At 46.9% G+C, this 19,992-nt stretch overlaps 1 protein-coding gene across 1 annotated transcript in view; it reads right to left on the bottom strand.

Moving 5' to 3' along the window:
- The window catches only part of GALNT10 (polypeptide N-acetylgalactosaminyltransferase 10), a 170,558-nt gene that overhangs the window by 112,018 nt on the left and 38,548 nt on the right, over nucleotides 1-19,992 (bottom strand). The window lies entirely within an intron of this gene.

Here is a 19,992-nt window from a genome sequence, read left to right as displayed (position 1 = left end):
TGAGGATGTGAAATCACTCTGCCCATCTTGTCTGTAAAAAGCCTGGGAGTCTGAGGGTCCAGGCCATCTCCAGCCTGGCCTGACCCTTATTCTTAGGCAAAATGATGCTAAGTTGAGTCTATAACTGGTTACCCAGTCATGCAACTAGACTGGAACTAGATAACAGTCTGTAGTGTTTAGTGGGCTGCAAGGCCAATAAACTGCGCTGCTCCAACATCTGAAATGACCCCATGAGTGAACTCCCCGGGGGGGAGGACCTATTCCCTCAATTGGCTAACTTTGCTCTGCTGATGGAGTCTGCTTATTGCATTGTTGCATGTGCCACCTGACCTTGCTAATAACTGCTCAAGCTGCAAACTTCCCTCTAAAGTCACCATGTTATAAGCAATTATTTGGCTCTCTGCAAAAATGTTAATTTCATGCTTTGTAAACACATCTCTTGTGAAAGACCAACCTGCCTATAAAAACTGCTTTTGACATCCCCAAGATAATCTTTAGAAGAAAAAGAAAAATAAAAAAGAGGGAGGGTATCCTCTTAATCCATTTTTTGCTACGTTCTTTCTCTTAAGCCCCCCCTCCTTTTTCTTAATGACAAAAAAGAGGTGTTGACAGGAAGGTTCACCAAGGAGGCAGAGAAATACTCAAACCAACGAAGACTAACTTCTAAGGATGCTAAAATCCTTGCAAGTTCATTGTGCACTTTCAATTAGGTATAAGGAGTTTGGGGAGCCTGTGAATGTCACATGCTTCGGGCTGACTGACTTAGCGTCTTAGAGTTAGGGGGCCCTTAGTGATGGTGATCATGGTCTGAACAGCCTATGCTGCCGGCAAGGAAAAGGGGGGCCAGATGTCCTGCCAGTTCCCACAGAGGTCAATGCTGGGGTCAAGATTCCAACCCAGAGACCCCGGCCACCTGGGAGTGTGCATTCAGGCAAGATGTGGCCCTAAGGCAGAGAGAAAAATTTTTTAAGTAATTTTTTAAAAAGTTAAGGAGGGTGACTGCAGGCCTTCTCTTCCCCAGTGATTCCCTGAAGCGCCGTGTGTTCCCTGCCACCGCCCCCTGGGACGAGAGGCCAGCAGCAGGCGGCGTAATTCAATTCGGGAAGCATTTCTTCGGCAGCTACCAGCACTGCTTCTCAAACGCACTTCGCTGTAGCTTCATTTCGTATCTCAAGTCTTCCTTTCCACTCTATCATATGGATGTCTTTTTAAACTTTATTTTAATGTAACAATATTTCTTTTCTGTCTCTGTATGAAAGGCCATACATAGGCAAAGATCCAATTAACTACAATATTAGCAGGTGCTATGCTCTTAACAGTGGAACAAAAGGCCAGGCAGGGAAAGGGGAAATCAATCGCAATCTGGAGGCAGATTTTCCAGAAAAATGGGTACTTCTTTCTTTTTTTTTAAAAATAACAGTTCTTATCCTTATTTTCCCTGGCTACAGATTTTTCGCAGAAGAGAAAAGCACAGAGAAGAAAATGTAAACTCCCTATAGGAAACTGGGCAAAGGGGACACGGGATCTCTTTATAACATTTTTACAACTGCATGTGAAATCTGTAATTATCTTAAAATAAAAAAAATTATTTAAAAAATCCTCCATAATCCCACACCCAATCATAACCGCAATTAATAATTATGTGGTGACCCTTTTTATCTTGCTTCAATGGATATGTCTGCAATCTGAAAACCTAATTGGAGGTCTGGAACCAGCTTTCTTCACCTATCATTGTGTCGAGAGAAATTTCCTCCTATTAAAACTTCTTTGAAAGTATTTTCAAAGGGTGCATTATATTCTAATACATGGATGAATCATATCCCCTACTGCTGGACATTTAATTGCTTCCAATTTTCCACTATTAAATTTTTTTCATGTTACACACACTTTAATACGATAAAAATTTTCTTTTTAGATTTTAATAAACATCCTGCACATCTCACATTTCTGATTACCTCCTCAGGCTGGACTCCCAGAAAGAAACTTCCTGGACCATTTCTTTTGAGGCTCTCATTGTACCTTAACAAAATTCTTTCCTGGTGGGAAACATTTTTTGTTGTTCAATGAGGTTGGAAAATGTCTCAATAGAAAAACTCCAGGAGACTGCAAAGTGCCTAATTGGTGATTTTCAAACACAGGGCCATCTGGGAGCTAGGCAAGAGGGTCCAGGAAACCCACAAACCCACCTGCCTGTGAACTGGGGTGGGGGCCTCATCCAGCTGTTGTGCTTTCCTCACATCTCCATGCAAAACGATCTCTGAAGAGAGCTACACTAAACCAGGACATATGGGACTGTCTTTCGTCAAAGGAGGTTGTTCACGCTTCTCCTAGGAGGGTAATAACTGGGGAAATAGGCATCAACCATTGCTGCTAGGATATAAAGAGCATGAAATTATCCAAACTCGGAGCCATTAAAGATGCGCATTGTGAATTTAGAATCAAAACACTCTATAAATTCATAGCAAATCTGCACATTGAAAAATCAGCCCACAGACTGTAAAAGCAGTTGGTTCAAAGGCTTTTGCCAGTGCTCCTGGCACGACTCCCTGGGTGGCACGAGGTGTGAGAACAGTGGGTCTCACCCGTGGAAGGCCGTGCTGACACCAGGAAAATGAAGCGGCTCTGAGGTCCCTTCCAGGTCTGACGTTGTCAGTTACTGGTTTTACCATCTGTTCTGGAAGGGATGTGGCGAAGCCCTCCTTCATGTCTCAAGACTGCCCGAGACCTTGCTGGTTTTCCTATACTTGGGGGAGCAGGACAACAAACAAGGAACTTGACAAGTTGCCACAGCCCCTGTACATCCCCACCCCTAATATAAATACTGCCAACAAGGGAAGACATGGAAGGTCTAGGAAATTAACTCTTTCTCCTCAGAAGTTATGCTTGCTGGCTGCTTTAGTGTTTCCCTTGGAGAAGAGAGAACCACGTTTCCCCACTACACCCTTCCCCACCCTAGGACTGAGGTCAGGAGGGAGCAGGCTGGCGGCCACCTTGGTGTCATTTCAGGCTCCCTGGAGGTCAGAAGAAACTCTCTTCTTTGACAGATGACACATGGGCCCAGGGTCTGGCTGTAGGTTTCAGGCACTCCCTAAGACCCGCTCAGTGGGTCCCGGGCTGCCCAGAAATGGAAATACTTCTATCCGAGGGGGGCTGCAACAGTGTTTGCTTAGTCTCATCCTGGACCGAGACCAAGGGGTCACGGCAGAAAGCCAAAATGCCTTTGGACGTCTCTGTCCCTCGGTTTTCTGACATTTCCGCCTGCGATAGAAGAAATATATATATATATTTGGCCATTCAGATGACCGAAATAGGTGTCTTAGTTATGTTTGGCCTTTGTCCACAGTTCCTGGCTCACAGCTCCCGAACCCCTTGGAGTTTCCCTAAGTGGTGAGAGCAACCACAGTGTCTCGTTATGTTAATGAGATGACTTCTGGACCTCACCCAAGGAAGGGGGCTGGTTCACAGTGTAGCCACCATGTGGTTAGAGGATTGGACCTTTCTTTCCCACCCCCTGATTTCTGGGCAGGGGAGAAGGGCTTGAGGTTGAATCAGTCACCAGTGGTCCACGCCTTAGTCCATCATGACTACTTAGTAAAGCCTCCATAAAAACCCAAAGGACAGCTCGTTGCCCCTTTTTTCAAAGAGCTTCTATGTTGGGGAACCAGAATGTTCACATACGCCCCCTCCCTCCCTCCTTCTGTCACACACACACACACACACACACACACACACACACACACACACGTTGGAACTGGGTCTGGGAACCCCATTCAACCACCTCACTGTCTTTCAAAAATATTTACTAACCTATTATTCTGAACAATTTCAATAGAAAAGCTGTAAGAATAGTAAAAACCAGGTAAAGTCTTCACCTAGGTTTACCAATTATTAGTATTTTACCACATATGCTCACTAACCTATCTAAAGATTTTTGTTGCTGAATCATGTGAAAGTAAATTGCAGATGTCATGATGCCTGACCAGTAAGCACACATCTCTCAAACAAAAGAACTGTTCTGCATAACCACAATTCCATCATCACACTGACATAAACTATTATCTAATATACACTCCACAGTCACATTTCCCTCCTGTCCCCCAAATTACTTTTTCTTTGTTTTAAATTGACATAATTCATATAACATAAATTCACCTATTCTGTTTTGCTTTGCTAATCCTCACCTGAGGATATTTTTCCATTGATTTTTAGAGAGAGTAGGAGGGAGGGAGAGGAGAGAGAGAGAGGGAGAGAGGGAGGGAGGGAGGGAGGGAGGGAGGGAGGGAGGGAGGGAGGGAGGGAGGGACGGAGGGAAACATTGATGTGAAAGATCACCTCAACCAAGGCCGGGGGACTGAACCTGCAACCCAGGTACATGTCCTTGACCAGGAATTGAACCTGTGGCCCTTTGGTGCTTGGGCCAATGCTCTAACTACTGAGCAACACTGGCCAGGGCATAAATTTACCCTTTTAAAGTGTACAATCCAGTGGCTTTTAGTATTCTCAGAAGGTTGTGAAATATTCACCACTAATTCTAAATGGTCATCACTGCAAAAAGAAACCCTGTACTATTACCAGTCACTCCCCACTTGTCCCCCCCAGTCCTTGGAAACCACTACTCTATGTTCTGTCTCTATGACTTTCCCTATTCTGGACATTTCATATGAAGGGAATCATAATTGGCCTTCTGCATCTGGCTTCTTTCGGGGAGCATAATGCTCCAAGGGTCATCCATGCTGGAGCACGAATCAGCGCTTCATTCCTTTTCATAGGTGAGTATTATTCCATGGTACGGATATATCACATTTTGCATAATCATTCATAATTTGAGAAACATTTTGGTTGTTTCTACCTTTTGTCTAGTGTGAATAATGCTGCTACTATGAACACTCATGTATACATTTTTGCATGGATGTGTATTTTCATTTGTCTTGGGTGTCCCCCTAGGAGAGGAATTGCTGGGTCACACGGTGCCTCTGTGTTTAACCTTCTGAGGAGCTGCAGACTGTTTTTCAAAGCAGCTGTACCATTTTACAGGCTCATCAGCAATGTGCGAGAGTTCGGACTCCTCACCCTCACCAGCGCTCACTGTCTGTCTCCTAATTGCTTTTATGGCTGCCCCCGCCCCCAACCAGATCCACTCAGGGATTCTGTACTGTATTTGCTTGACATGTCGCTTTCGTTTTCTTTAATCTGGACCAGTTTCCCAGCCTTCCTCTGCCTTTTCTGATGTTAACATTGAAAGTATAAAAAGAATCTAGTCCAGAGAAGGGACTCACCCGATTCTGGTGGATCCGAAAGCCCCGTTCTCTTGTCCACTGCACTGACAGCTTGGGGTACCGAGGGCGTCGCCTCCAGGGAGAGGACCCCCTAGCCCTGTAAGAGTTCTGGCTGGAGCCCAGCTAGTGCCACGCAAAATGATGTTGTGGCTCTTAACTGGCAAGTGTTTCCCAAATCGCAAGGCTTCTGCTCAGCACCAACAGGGAGCTCAGGGGAGGCACGGTGGGTCGGGCTGAGCTGGAGAAGAGCGTGTCTGAGGGGCACTGGGGAATCTGGGCGCGTGCCTCAAAGTGGCCCTCGGTGACGCTGGCCCAGCTAGGCTGTCCTGAGTGTTGGAGTTAATTGGGGTCGCTGAACTACAACGAGGACCAGCACCGCTGAATAAAGCCCAGCAGTCCCACCAGGGTAATGAGCTCTGACATGTATCACATCTCAGCCTGTAGCTAATTAAATACTCCACAGCTTCTCTAACAGGAATGAAGACTTAAAGCACTGGGCCGCGGGGGACAGGGTCAGGGAACTGGGGACCTAGCCCTGGCTTAGCCACGGGTTCCCTCCAGGATGCCGGGCAGGTGAAGCAAGGTCTCCGGGCCCCTCCCTAATCTGTAACATGGGGGGAGAGGAACACATGGGAGGTTTCTTTAAACATCAGGAGTCTCCCGTTCTAGGCAGGATACTGTCAGTTCCTGTTACTAAACAACTCAGATGCTTCCTCATCAAAGGGAAATCACAGGAAGAAGCGTGAAATGCAATGTGGCTACAGCCTCCGAGGCCACCATACCACTAGTAATTCACATGAACTCTCTCTTCACAATTCTGTAACACCTCGAGCCTCTTCTACATGTGTAATCTTCCATGGCCCCATATGGGGTAGAAAGGGTCACCACTCTCAGTTTGCAGATGAAGGTTCGCAGGTCTGAGGTTAACTCATTCATTCCTGAGCAATAATCATGAAGCATCCACCACGTGCCAGGTGCTATGCTAGGAAGGTAGGAATTTTCCCTCTTAGCTTTCAGTTGGGCGGGAAAGACAATTAAATTAGCAACAACTAAATGCAGGCAACACTGAGCTGAGGGAACTGCTGGGAGTCCATGCAGGGTGCCTAAGCTGGGCTAGGGTTTGCCTCAGGTGTCATTCACCGAGGGCAGGACTCCCAGTCCAGGGCTCTTTCCAGTCTACCAGGGCTGTGGGAGATGTGCCTCAGCTGGTAGGAATAAACTCTTTCCTGGGGCCTACTTGGCTGGGGAGAAGGGCAGTGGAACACTTTTCCCTGGGTGCTGAATCAGAGTGACAGAATGAATGAACTCCAGCGCCCGGGGCCTCAGCTCCTAAAGACACAAGACATCAGGCGAGATTCCCACAGGATTTTAGGCTTTGAGTGAACTCCCTGAGCTGACTTCACCAGCAGCACGTGGTGCTCTGGACAGCGGCAAGAGCTAGGTCCCTCTCCCTGGGGCCTCCGTTTCCTGCCCGCCCCCCGCCCCCCGCCCCCCCGCAGGTGAACAGGTTGAACTAATGCTTGTTCTTTAGCTCAAATCTACTTATGAACCTTCAAAATGTTCTCTCTAACTTTCTCCATGAAAAGCCAAAGATAAACCATGAGTTGATGCGTTTCAATGGTGTCTCATAAAATGAAATTCACAATGTCAGGAAGCTCTGTGGGCCTCTGATGGCAAGTTCTTCAACGCTGATTGGCTGGACAGGGCTGTTTAATCACGCCCCTCCTCCACCCCACCTCGGTCCTTTGCGTGAACCGGGCCATCCCATAGCTCACCCCACAAGGGAGGGAGGAGAGAGCGCCTGGTGTCTACGCTGCCTGCAGAGGCCGGTTCATAAAGCGATATTTATACATTCCCTTTAACCTGACATTGCCTAAGATCTATTACCAGTTAATTAAATTGTAACCGTGTTATACATTGACTTCTGGTTGTGATCAGCATCCAAATTTACAGATCCATGAGGCCGCACTGACTTGAGTGAAGGAGCTAAATAATATTCACTTAAAAGAGCATTAAATTGTGCAGAACCATCATGAGCAGTCAATAAAGGCTTCACGTTAAACAGAATTTAAAGAGATGGTATTTGCTACTTTACTCCCTTGAGAAACATAGGCCTTGGAAAGTTATTTCCTACCCCTGAATTCTCTGCAACTACAGTGGTTTTGACAATTTTCTGATTTGTTTAAAACGAACACTTAAACTTCGTTAGAGGTATTTGCATTCATCTAAACAGGGGTACGTCCTGGGTCCTGCCACGGTCGGGAAGGGAAAAGAGACAGGAGACTAATTAAGCAACAAGGGCTCAGCCAGAAAATGCCCTTCCAGAGGCATACTCTCCTCTGCCAGGAGCGGGCAGGCGAGCGGCTGGGCCAGCTCCAGCCCCCGGCACGGAGGGGGCAGTGTCTGGAGTGACAATGTAATTGTGGCAGCTAGGACACCTCGTCCGTGAAGGACAAGTCGGGAGCCTTTCGGCTACAGGCACCAAAGGGTGGCTCTTTCTCTGGGCAGGGTGGTTAGAACTGTCTCTGTTTCTTCCTCTAAAATATACATGCTTCTCAGAGGAAAAGGAACTGCTTCTGATCAACACGTGACGGCGCGTTAGGTCAAAGTGGCCGCTGCACTCACTCAAAACACAAACCAAATATCCTCAAGTATCAAAAGTCAGCTTCGGGGGGAGGTTTGTTCCTGTTTCTTCCTTGGGTCTAGATTATAAAGTCCTCTCTGTTCTGAAAGAAAAGATGCAGGGTTCACGGGCAGGGATTGTGATCTATGAATTTTATAATCCCTAGTTGTAGCGCCGTGACTGGTACACAGAGGGTGCTAAATAAATGTTTGCTGATAGGCATCAGTTAATACATCGTGCTGTTGAAGTTAAATTTAACTTTGCTAATTTCAATCTGGAAGAATACTATCTTGCAGAATAGTTTGAGTGCAGCAATTTACAGCACGTGTAAGTATCAGGAAAACCAAGTCAAAAACCACAGTCCAGAGTCATGATTTCAAACAGCATTCTACAGAGGAGTAGGGGGTTGATGGACACAACCCACAACTCAGGTTGTGTTAAGGAGGTAGAGGGTAAGAGACCGCTGGGATGCGGCCCCCACCTCATGTCCACTTCAATAAAAACAAGTTACTTCTGCCTGTTTTCTATGGTAGAGTTTCACAAAAAACATCCTTGAAGGAAAATGTCCTGCAACTGGATACTCTCACAGTTTCAATGTATCTCCCTACAAGATACTTATTAATTGCAAAGTGATATATAGTAACTTCACACTGGAGAAACCTGGCACATATCATCTTAATATCACTGGTAATAAGATATCAGGCACCTCCAATCTGATACGCTGAGAAGGGCAATGTCACTTCTGTGGTATTCTTGCCCAAGTGTGTCAAACTAATCAGGAGAAAACATCAGACAAACCCAAATGGGGGACATTCTACAAAATAATTGGCTCCTCTTTCCAAAAGTGTCAAGGTCATGAAAAACAAAGAAAAGGCTGAGGAAACGTCATAGGTTGGAGGAGCCTAAAGAGATATGACAACTAAATGTAATGTGGGATTCTGGAGCAGAAAAAAGAACATAATGGAAAATTTTGGCAAGGTTCATATAAAGTCTAGATTGGTTATTGTTTCATGATCTACATAATTGTACTATGATTATGTAAGATGTTAACATTAGAAGTTGGGTGAAGGGTACAAAGGGTTATTTTTGCAACTTTTTTTTGTAAATCTAAAATTATGTCAAAAAAAATTCTGAACTAAATAAAGTTTAAAAAAAAAAATCACCATCCAAGAGAAATATAATTGGACTTTTGGCTTGATCTTCACATAGGACAGAGGTAAGCCTCACCGGGGGCCAACAACGATTAAACCTCATGATGAAAGCTGCAAGCTTTGAATGCTCATGAATAGCCAGGCCATCCCGTCCTGCACCTGCCTGGAAGAAAAGTTCCAAAGAACAGGAAATCAAGATCATTCCGAGACGAGCACGCTGACCATTCTGCACAAGTGGGGAAAAAAGCATAGGAAACCCACACCCTCCTAAGTGACAGGATCACAGCTGGAATCAGTGAGCAGGCCCGTAAATGCCCCATTCGTCTGGGGGTCAGTCCCGAAGACTTCACCAATCTCTTCCCAGTGTGAGTCCACACTGGACAAGCCCCACAGCCTTTGGATTTATTTATACAAAAAGTCACAGAATCCCTGTCCTGCCCAGTCTACTAAGTTAGGTAGATGTGTGAATTTTAATGTTACTCATTTAAAAAAGCTTGACTGTCTGGTTTTTCCAGGCAGTGCTCAACTCCCTAGAATAAAGTAAAGACCGAGTAGTGACAACACACACCGAAGAAGAAAGCAGCACTGCAGCTTAGAGACGCTGGCGAGGAGGCAAAGAGCCGAAGGAGCCTCTGACCGCATCCGAGGTCGCCTGCCTCCGAAGGCGCCTGGACATGAACGGGAGGGGAGGGCGGGAAAGGAGGGGAGGCTGGAATAGGCCAGTAATGGAATCAACTCAGGTTTCATCTGGAAAATTCCTAAGACTCCTGTATTCTATTCCATAATGCACGCACGTTTATTTTCATATAAACATCATTAAATTTCATATAAATGCAACATAAAACGGTCATACACACCCTGAGTCATGTCCAGAAAAGAAGGGTCATGTTTAGTCGTCTATGGATTCTCGTACCTACCGGTACCTATCGTAGTGTCTAGAGGCCTGGAGCAAAGTGGCTTTAAAGAATGTTTGTTTATGGTCATAGTATCAGTGTCTCTGTTACTACAAACAAGTGCTTTAAAGGAAGATACTTTTATGTGCTGGAATCTTAAAAGCACAAACATATCTGCAACATCCACGCATCCAGAAAACCTTACTCCCTAATGATGTCAGATAAATGAAGCATTGCGGTATCAGGAAGCTGGGTTAAGACCCCAGGAAATTTATATTGTACAGATATTAGTTGTGCATGGGGAAGTAAAGCTTGCCCTTTATTTTTCTTTTATGAAAAGTGTGGGTTTGGCAAATGTCCCAACGGTCCTGTTATTTCTTGAAGAGAATATGTGAACTGCTGACAAGGGATTACCTGTTTGTGAAGTGGTATTAAAATTCCGCGTTTGGTCCTTACTTCTTGGAGAGCCAGGATGCTGGTCAAGGGTGTCTGTTTGGTCTTCTAGTCACTTAATGAACATTAAGATACCTGTTGTTCTACTAAAAAAGCAGGCAACTGCCTGCCCAGCCTTCATTCCTTTGCTTTTCTGGAGCCCTGACCCTGATCTTGGGGAACCAGATTCTCCTACTGTGAGTGCATGAGGTTTAGGGGGGCTGGCCTCTCCCCCAGTTTCATGAATGGAAATTTGACCCATATACCAAAAGAGTACGGCATCCTCCTGATCACCATGAAAGGCTTTAGAGGCAAGTACTTGGCCTAGAGCGGACACAAAGGATTGGTTCAGTGACTGTGACTACAGGACTAGGAAAGAGCCTTTCTCTTTCTACTGGAGCTGCAAAGCTGCAGTGAGGCTGTGGGGCTGCTGGAGGCCTCTGGTGCCATGAGGGGGAAGGCTGGTCTGAGGAGAAGCAACCAGCACTAAGCAGAGATTCCTACAGACATATAAGCCCCTGGATCCAGCCATGCCTGAAGGCAGTGTATCCCCAATCTTTTCAGTTACATAATCCAAGGAATTCCCCTTTTTGCTTAAGCCAGTTTGAGAAGTTTGTCACTGGTAACTGAAAGCATACTAAGACAAATGTTTTTAAAAAATGGAAAATATTAGAAGCAGAGATGAAGTGGGGTTTTGTCACCTCTAAAATTCAACTTTAAGATCCAGGGTTCAGGCAATTCCACTCAGGTGGTAATACAGGCATAAGGGCAGCAAATAGGACTGGTTTTGAGGTCAGCAAACAGGACTCAAAATTGACTCTGCAACTGGCCAGAAAAGGCGCCTTAGGGAATTGCTGCACTTCTCTGAGCCTCAGTTTCTACATGTCTAAAGTGGGAGTGGCAACTTCACATTTTGTATAAAAGCTGAAGAGATAATGGATGAAACAGTGAAGCACTGCCCAGTCCAATAGGATGATTCTTTCCTCTGCTGGGGTGCAAGGTGAGATGGGAGGGGTGATGTGAGCAGCTGGGCTTGGGAGGCAGCTATTGAGACCCACGCAGAAGGGCTCACATCCACTGCGGCCGACTATGACACAAGGGGGCACAGCAAGCAGTGTGCCAGTGTCGGAGAACAAATACGTGAACCAGAAACCTGACTACTAACCTCATCACAAACCCTCTCTCTTTCATAGGACTGTTTACTCCTAACATCTAAGAACACAGTTACATCCAGCCAAGGGAATTTCTGGGGGCTTATCTGGTACTAGGTTTTTTAAAGCTGGCTCCTGCAACATACCAGGAAAACCTCACTCACTTGGTGATGTGAAATAATAAATAAATGAATGAAAACAGATGAAATCAAACGAAGTAAGTCAAATCAATGAGAAGAGGTCTCAAACTGGAGGGCTCAGGTCACCTCCAGCCTACAAGGGACCACACACACAGCTTTGTAAAAATAAAGCAAAGCAAATATTGCTAACTACTAAAAATCCAGAGAGTTCTCTTAAAGAGCCAAATGTCTAGCCTCTTTTGAGTAATCAGAAGACCTGGCAACTTGGCCCTGTGTTCCCGCATGGCAGCAGGTAAGTTGCCAGTAGATGCCCCCTCTAGATGGGGGGAGGCCTCCCCCGTGTGCCCCGTTCTCTAACACAGGCAGGCATCACCCATGCAAGTGGCTTCCTAGCCCCTTTAGGGATCTGCATTTGTTACCCATGAGTAGGGAGTAGATGCATCCAGAGAAGAGAGGGAGATAAAACTAGGAAATGTAAGTTGAGGGCATACTGTGGAAGTGTCATTATGCCTGCACAAGATGTTTGTACTTAAAGTCTTAGGCAGAAGAGAAAGCGTAAATGTTTATTAACAAGAATCGACACCTTGACTGAGCCACCCAGTGGTCATTTCTCGCTCCGATCCCTTCCTCTGTGTCTACATGTAATGTCTGGAGCTACGGCAGCCATCTTATGACAATGAGGAACTTTAACCCAGGGAGAACATGCCGGGTGTGGAAGCATGAAGACAGAGGGGTGGCAGGGAAGACGAATCTCAGGTGATGCTGCTGAGCTGCTGAGTTAATTAATCCCATAACTGCCCTTTTGCTAGGGTTCTTGTTATAGGAAATAATAAATCTCCATATCATTTAAATGAGTTGAGTTTTCTATTACTTGCAGCTCAAAGCAGCCAAAATTATAAATGGGTTTTAAGGGGAAATAATTAAAAAACCAACCTAGACACTGATATGCAAGACTTCAAGGAATGCCTTTAAACAGGTCTCATCCTTCAGTGGTCCAGAGGACTCATGACCCACTGGTTGCCCAGTTTGGTAGAAACACACAGAAGGTTCCAGCAGCCAGCTTAAGTTCACCACTTAATCATACAAGTCTAGCTGGTGTCAAGCTCTTAAAGGAGTTGATCCCAGGGAACAGGGAGAAAAATGAAAAGGAAATAAAATTGAACAGTTGCCTGCAGAGAACACCAGCTGTGTGTGATTGATTTCCACGTAATCCCCATTTGTCTCCGTAGAATTTCTTCACAAGATCTCTGGCACAGGGTCAGAGAGAGGTGTGATGCTGCTCACGCCTGGGGTGTGGTCAGGACAACATTCCCTTATGTGCCCCAGAAGGCCAAGGAGATCAAGACAGGTGATCTGGGGGAGAGTAAGTCAGAGACGTGTTTCCCCTCCTCACCCCACGGCAACACTCAGGCTACAGGCTGCTGCAACCAAGGTGGGAGGTTAGCCTCTTGGCCACTCTGTTAGAAGTTTCACCTCTCAAGCTGGTGAGTTCCTGAGCTCTAGGGAGTCTGTGTCGGTCCTGGGTGTCTTCAATCCATCGACTCCTCAGGGCAAGAGCTGGTAGGTAGGGCACCTCCACTGACCCACCCATCCTGAAAACCATACAGGGAAACAAGTTATTTGGGGGAGGGGTTTGGACTTGGGGTCACTGGTGATGGGGAAAGGGTAAAAAAGAGTAGGACAGGACGGAAGAGCAGGTTGACAGTACACAGTTACCATTTCAAAGTGCCACTCCTTCCACTTGCTGAAGGCTCTTTGTCTTGGACTGAATGTTTGGTGTTAATGCTAAATTTGCCTAGTGTGTCCCTGCCCACAGATAGGGAGCCCTACACTCAAGGAGAACAGATGGAGCGCCTAGGGCAGTGGTGCTAAAAGCGCAGCTCCCAGTCCAGCAGCACCTGCATTTCCCAGAAACAGGAAGAAATGCAAATTCTCAGACCCCACCCAGGCCGACTGAATCACAATTCCGGGAGTGGGTCCGGGAAATGTGTGTTATAAAAAGCCCCCAGTTGATTTTCCTGCACAGGAAGCCTAGACATCAACCTCACTGTGGAGGGGAAAACGGTGGCCAAGGGGCTTAGAGTGACTTACTCAGGATCGCGTGGCTAGAAGGCAGCAGAGGCTGAACTAGAATCTGGGTCTGACTCCCAGCCTAGTGCCTTGTCCATTGCATCAGAGAAGGAAGCAAAGCTACTGCGAACTATTTAAAAACCATTTAGAGTATTTCTGTAAACCTCCCAGCAACGAATCTGGAGCCCTGAACCCCAAACACCTACCAGCATTCCTAATACAAGACAATAAGACCAGGGCACCCTCCCCTTCTGATCTTGCTTTATGGCTGGCATTAGAGGAAAGTGCCCACATTCACCCAGTGACTGAAGCCACAAACCCCAGCCACTGCGGGCGGAGCGGTCCAAAGCAGCAGCTTAGCAAGCAGTGTCTCGGCTCAGCCCCAGCTACGTGACTCCTTCTCTGAGTCACGGTGGACAAGTTTTAACCTTTCTGAGCCAGTTTCCTCGGCTGAAACTTGACCACAGCAAGTTTACAGAGACAGCACCCGCGGTAAAAATGAAACGAGATGACCAGTGGTCGGGTGCTTAGCACTGTGCCTGGCACACAGCTAGGGGCTCACAGCACTGCTGTCTTCAACATCACCTTGCCCCTCTCCTCCCCATGTCCAGCTGGGGACGAAGCCGGGCTGACGGTGCCTCTGGCCTCTCATCCTTGTCTTTGCAGATTCGTCCCCATTGCCATGGCGGCAGTCCTGGTCCTCCTCTCTCCCCCTGCACCAGCACACAAGTCCTCAAACCTGTCTTCTGGCCTCCAATCTGCCCTCCAGGCTTATGGCCCAGGGCGCTTTCTAAAGCACACAAATGAGCTGCTCATTCTGCGGCAGGAGCTTCCTGAGTGCCAGCAGTAGCTCCCCACAGTCTTCAGGTCTAGTGCCAGCTCCCGGGAAGAACCCACAAGGCCCCTAGTGGTCAGCACCCCCATCTTTACTTTACATCTGGATGCCCCCCACTTGACCCCATGCTCTACACCTAATAACTTTTGGAACCACCAAAACTCTGGCTTTTTCCCTTTGCCAGGAATGCCCGACCCCCACCTGCCTGGCAAATCCACATTCATTTTCCAGACTCAGCCCAGAGATGGCGCCCCCGCAAAGTCTCGTTCTCAGGTAGAAGTGGCTGCTCCCGCGTCTGCTGCACCTGCTTCTCCCAGCACCTGTCCCACATTACTGGGCTTACATGTTTTCACATCTGCTGCCCTTGCCGTCTGCTGGGTTACCACCCTCCCTGGCATAGAGACGGCATTCCGAACTCGTCACATGAACACCCGTCCCAGAGCTGCCCTCAGGGCTCACAGAACACACCAGGCTCTGGTGCTCTCCAGGAAAGCCTTTAGGGGTTGGAATCTCATCTCACTGGGATGCAGATTGGAATGATTCTCATACAAATGTGGCTGTAACTACACAGTGAGTAAAGCAGGCCATATGACTGGTATCTAATCATGTAACCCACCCATCACCAGGCAGTCATGCAGTGCCCAGTCTGGGCAGAGCCCCCAGTTTAGGAGAAAATGAGCCTTCGCATCCCCAACTGATGTAAACTATGGCAACAAAATCTAAGAGCCTGCTGGCATGGCCTGGGCACGGCTGGAGACTTGGCCTCTAGTTCCTGGCACTGCCACTCACTCTCAGAGTGACCTGGGCAAGCCCGTTCCTGCTTGGCCTCTAGTCCTCTCCTGTAAAACAAGGGCTCTGGACGAGAAGCTCTCTAGGTAGCCTTTGAGTTCAGAGCTCAAACACTGCAGACATTTAAAGGCCACTTATAAAAAGAGAACAGACGATTCTCTCGCTTTCACCCCGACTCCCTTCTGAGCACTTTGCAGTTCACATACGGGACAGATGAGAAATACAGTATTGCTTGAACAAATGATGTGACTCCTGTTTTTATCCAGGTATTCTTTAACCTAGGACTGTCTGCCAGGAGGACACAGAGTCTTCAGTGCCTTCCCACATACACAATTCTCCCTCTCTTTGAGATTTAACTGAAGGAGGCAATAATGCAGAGTGGTTAATAATGCACAGCTCAGAATCAGACTGCCTGGGATCAACTACTGGTTCTTTCATTAATAGCTGTGTGACCTTGAGGAAATTGCTTAACCACTCTGTGTCTGTTTTCTCATCTGTAAAATAGAAGCAATAACAGTTCTACCTCATGGGGTCATCATGAGGATTAAAATACTTAATAGTTAATTCTTTCAATGGTAATTGCCACAAAGTAAGCACTCGACAGAAATTATTAAGTTATTGTGTTTTTGGGAAAAGAGTATTGCTGTCTAAAGGCATTTCAAACAGGGTATTAACCCATTCGAGGGGGCTCAAACCTCATGACCTAATTATCTCCCAAAGTCCCTGCCTCCAAACACCATGACCCGCAGTCTGCAACGCAGAAGAGGGCACCCACCAGAACCTGACCACACTGGCCCCGATCTTGCACTTTCAGCTTCCCAAACTGTGGGCGACACATTTCTGTTGTTTGTAAGCCACCCGGACTGTGTACTTTGTTACAGCAGCCCGAACTAAGACACGTAACAACAACAAAATGTGAATGGACACGAAGGTGCAGCTGCGTATATCTCTGGACAGTCATAATCAGCGGGAATGATCTTTTTTGTGTTTGTGCTTATCTGTGTTTTGTAAGCTTTCTACCACATCCTCACTCTGTCTGTCCCTAAAGTCTCTCCTCAGTCCAGGGACGCTGGGCTGCCAATCCGGCAGCTCTGCTCCCCAGCTGGGCCCAGCGTTCCAAGGAACTGCCAAACTCCAAACACACTCCTCAGGAATGGGCCGAGGTGGGGCCTCTCCAGAGGGGCTCGTTAACTGGCAAGAGCGCATTCTTTCCATGGGCATTTCCAGAAAGAATCTCAGTAAAAAGTGAGAATGACAGAGGTCTGAAATAGAACATTCATCAAGCAGAACTCTTTGAAGCTCAGAATACTGTGGGGAGCCCCCTCGAAGTAACACCTCCAGCCATTTACTGAGCATTTAAGCTCCACTTTGCAATGGAGGGCTGAGCTAAACGCATTCTGAGCATTATCTTATTTGATCCCCAGAGCCTTGCAAGGCAGGTATCTTCCGAATTAAGGAAGAGGACACTTGGGGCCCTGCCATATCGTGCCCTGCTCACATAGCTAGGAAGCAGACGAGAAGGACTCACCCCAGGTCTAAGTCTGCTACCCACCACAGTGAAACAGCATCTTCTTCTTGGTTTTGTAGACCTTGGTGCCCTTGGCCTTGAATTTCCCTTTCCTCATCCAAGGGGCTTACAGCTAGATACTCCTGTATGACTTTTCCCAACTTCCCAGACTCCATTCCCTAGACACAAAATAGAATTGCTGTTTCTTTCAATCAGTGAGCATTTATTAGGTGTTGATTATACATCTTCTGTGTGCTAGGGAGGCATTCATTCAAGCCAGGACACACAAAAACTATCAGAAATGGTTTATGTCCTTAAGCATCTAAACATCTCATTGTAAAAATAAGACTGACAGACTAAGAGGTTCCCAAAACTGTCAAGCTGAGCCTTACTGAGTGCTGTGATCTGTGACCGGGGTCTCACTAACGTTACTGCGCTAAGTGCTGCCACTTATCGGACCCGTCATATACCAAGTGTTCTAGGTAATTCCTCTCTTCTAATACTTATGATAACCTTGCAAGATAGTCTTCCCTGTTTCACAGGTGAGGAAACGAGGCTAAGAGAAGTTAGGAGACTTGGAATTGCTCTGTAGCATCTGGCACACACGGTTGTTACTTGAGGGCTATTTTGTGTCTGTCTGTCACCTCATCAGCCTTCAGGCCCATAATGACAGGGATGGCATCCTGTTCAGGACTATGTCCCTCACTAACTGAATCCTGAAACTGATATATGGTAAGTGTAAGCTTGCATATGCACGTGTATACACACACACACACACTTCCCTTGATTTGTAACGGAAGCAATCAAGGTAACTCAGGAGGGAGCCTCTGGGTGCAGATAGATCTCAGTTTGAATAGAGCTCTGCCCCATCCTAAGTATCTGTCTTTTAGGCAATTTGGTCTTCTCTGAGCTTCAGTTTCCTCACCTATTATATGCAGATTCCATCAAACTCACCTCCTAGGGAGGGTGTGAGAAATGAACAAGAGAAAGGGATGGCACTCTGAACAGGTCTGGCACATAGTAACTGCTTATTAAAACACAGACATCTATTACAAGGCCAGAAACCGAAGTTCCCAATTAATGGGATATGTAGAACTCAAGGTGTTCGTTCCTTCCCCAAGTAGAACGAGAGGTCCTTGGGGGTAGGGTTGGAACGTTTACATCTGTGACCCCAGCACTAGATGCTAAATGGTGTTCAACAAACGGCTGATGATGGCAGAGACCTTTCCTACCCAGAATGGTGGCTCTGAGCTGTGCAGCAGAGGGCTCCTGAGCCAGTCTCACCTCTAAAATGGAGATGAAGACAATACTACCCGCAGAAATGAGGCAGAAATGAAAGTCCGTTGGAGACTGATAAAAAGCGGAGGGAGGCTGTGATGATAGAGGGGAAGAGCGAGCAGCAAGGCTGGGAAGGCCTGGATGGAGGGCTTTGGAGCCATATAGCTAAGGGTTCAAATCCTAGCTCTGACATCTACCAGCCCTGAGATTTCATCTCACTGAGCCTCAGCTGCCTCATCTCACAAGGAGGAAACAACAGCCTCCCCCAGGCTGTTGAGGTATGTTGAGCCCAGCACACAGTAAGAGCTCAATAAATGATAGTTCTATTATGGGGAACACACTTCTTTCTGAAGGTAGAAGCCAACCTCCTCAGACAATAAGAGCCAAAAAGGCATTCAGCTTAGCGCAACTAAAATAAAAACAGGAGTTGAAAACCGTTTCCTGAGGATGACTATTTATGAGGCCAATTTCAGTTTCTGAGTGCTAATGAGTCCCCCAAGGCAGCCTCCGTGCAGCTCCAGGTCCAGAGTGCAGGGGCTCGGCCTCTCGAGTTCGCGGAAGCACCACAGACGCTTGGGTGCTCCGGTGCTCGATCAGCGTTTAATAATTGAGGCAATAATTCTAATAATGACCCTGGTAAAGTGTGGAGGGTGGGGGATGGGGGCTGAAGATGCAGGTGGGCAGCTATTTTGTTTCCTCAAGACCAACTTCTGCCTGAAATAGGTTAATTCAATCTGCATATTAATGTGGGTTACTAACTAAAACAATGCTTTTAAAGCGGAAAGTGCTATGCAGGTGTTTTAAAAAATAATAACATCCAGGAGTCATAGAGTAAGTGTGGAAAGGAAATAAGCTAGCCTGGTTTTTTTAAAAAACATTTAAAATTTTATGGTTGAAAGAAATAGAGGGCAGTTGGAAAATTCACTTAAAGCACAAAACCATATAAGAGGAAACCTGAGGTGAGGGGACCTCCTCTGTCCTCACTGCAGGGGGGCAGGGGCTGCGTCTCACGTAGGTCCATATGCCTGGTCCCCAGCACAGCCAGGCGAGCAGGGAGCAGTCAATAGTGTAATGAAAAACTAAATGACGCAGTGACTTTCCTCCAGGGAGTGCGGTGTGAAAGGGGGGAAAAGAAGTAACCTCTTGGTAGAGAAATCGGACAGATGCTACCTCAGCCGGTCATCAAGGTCAACATCAGCAGGGATGCCATGTAAACAGTGCGCACCCTTGGTATAATGCTATGGAAACGGCACTTCAGGTCTGTGGTCATCTTCCCCATAACCCCTGTCTAAACACATCCCAAGAGATTCTACCAAATATCCAGCCAAATATCAGAACTGCCAAGGTTATCAGAAACAGGGAAAGTGAGAAACTCTTTAAGCCAAGAGGAGCCTAAGGAGACCTGGTGATTTAATGTAAGTAGTACCCGGAGGGGTTTTATGGGGTGGGGTGGGGGTGGTGGTCTAGGAATAGAAGAGCCCCGTCCAAGGTCTTGCAGAGTCTCCTAGTGGATAGACTCTCACAAGCAAATTGATGCATTACAAAATGATGGAGAGGTATTCCTTTGCGTACACAGTGATGGTATCTTTTTTTTTTTTTTTAGAGAGAGTGGAAGGAAGGGAGGGATGGAAAAAGAGGGGAGGGAAACATCGATGTGAGACACACACATCGATCGGTTGCCTCCCACATGCACCACAACAGGGGCCTGGGATCAAATCTGCAACCCAAGTACAAGCCCCTGACCAGGAATTCAACCCGCACCCTTTGGTGCACAGGCGGATGCTCCAACCACTGAGCAACACCAGCCAGGGCTGGGGTAACAGGTGTAAACATTGCTCAATAGAAGT

This window comes from Miniopterus natalensis, chromosome 4 (assembly GCF_054644295.1).
Source record: "Miniopterus natalensis isolate mMinNat1 chromosome 4, mMinNat1.hap1, whole genome shotgun sequence".
Classification (NCBI taxonomy): Eukaryota; Metazoa; Chordata; class Mammalia; order Chiroptera; family Miniopteridae; genus Miniopterus; species Miniopterus natalensis.
The sequence above is the reverse complement of the archived record's forward strand: the minus strand, read 5'-3'. Positions and strand labels throughout refer to the sequence as shown.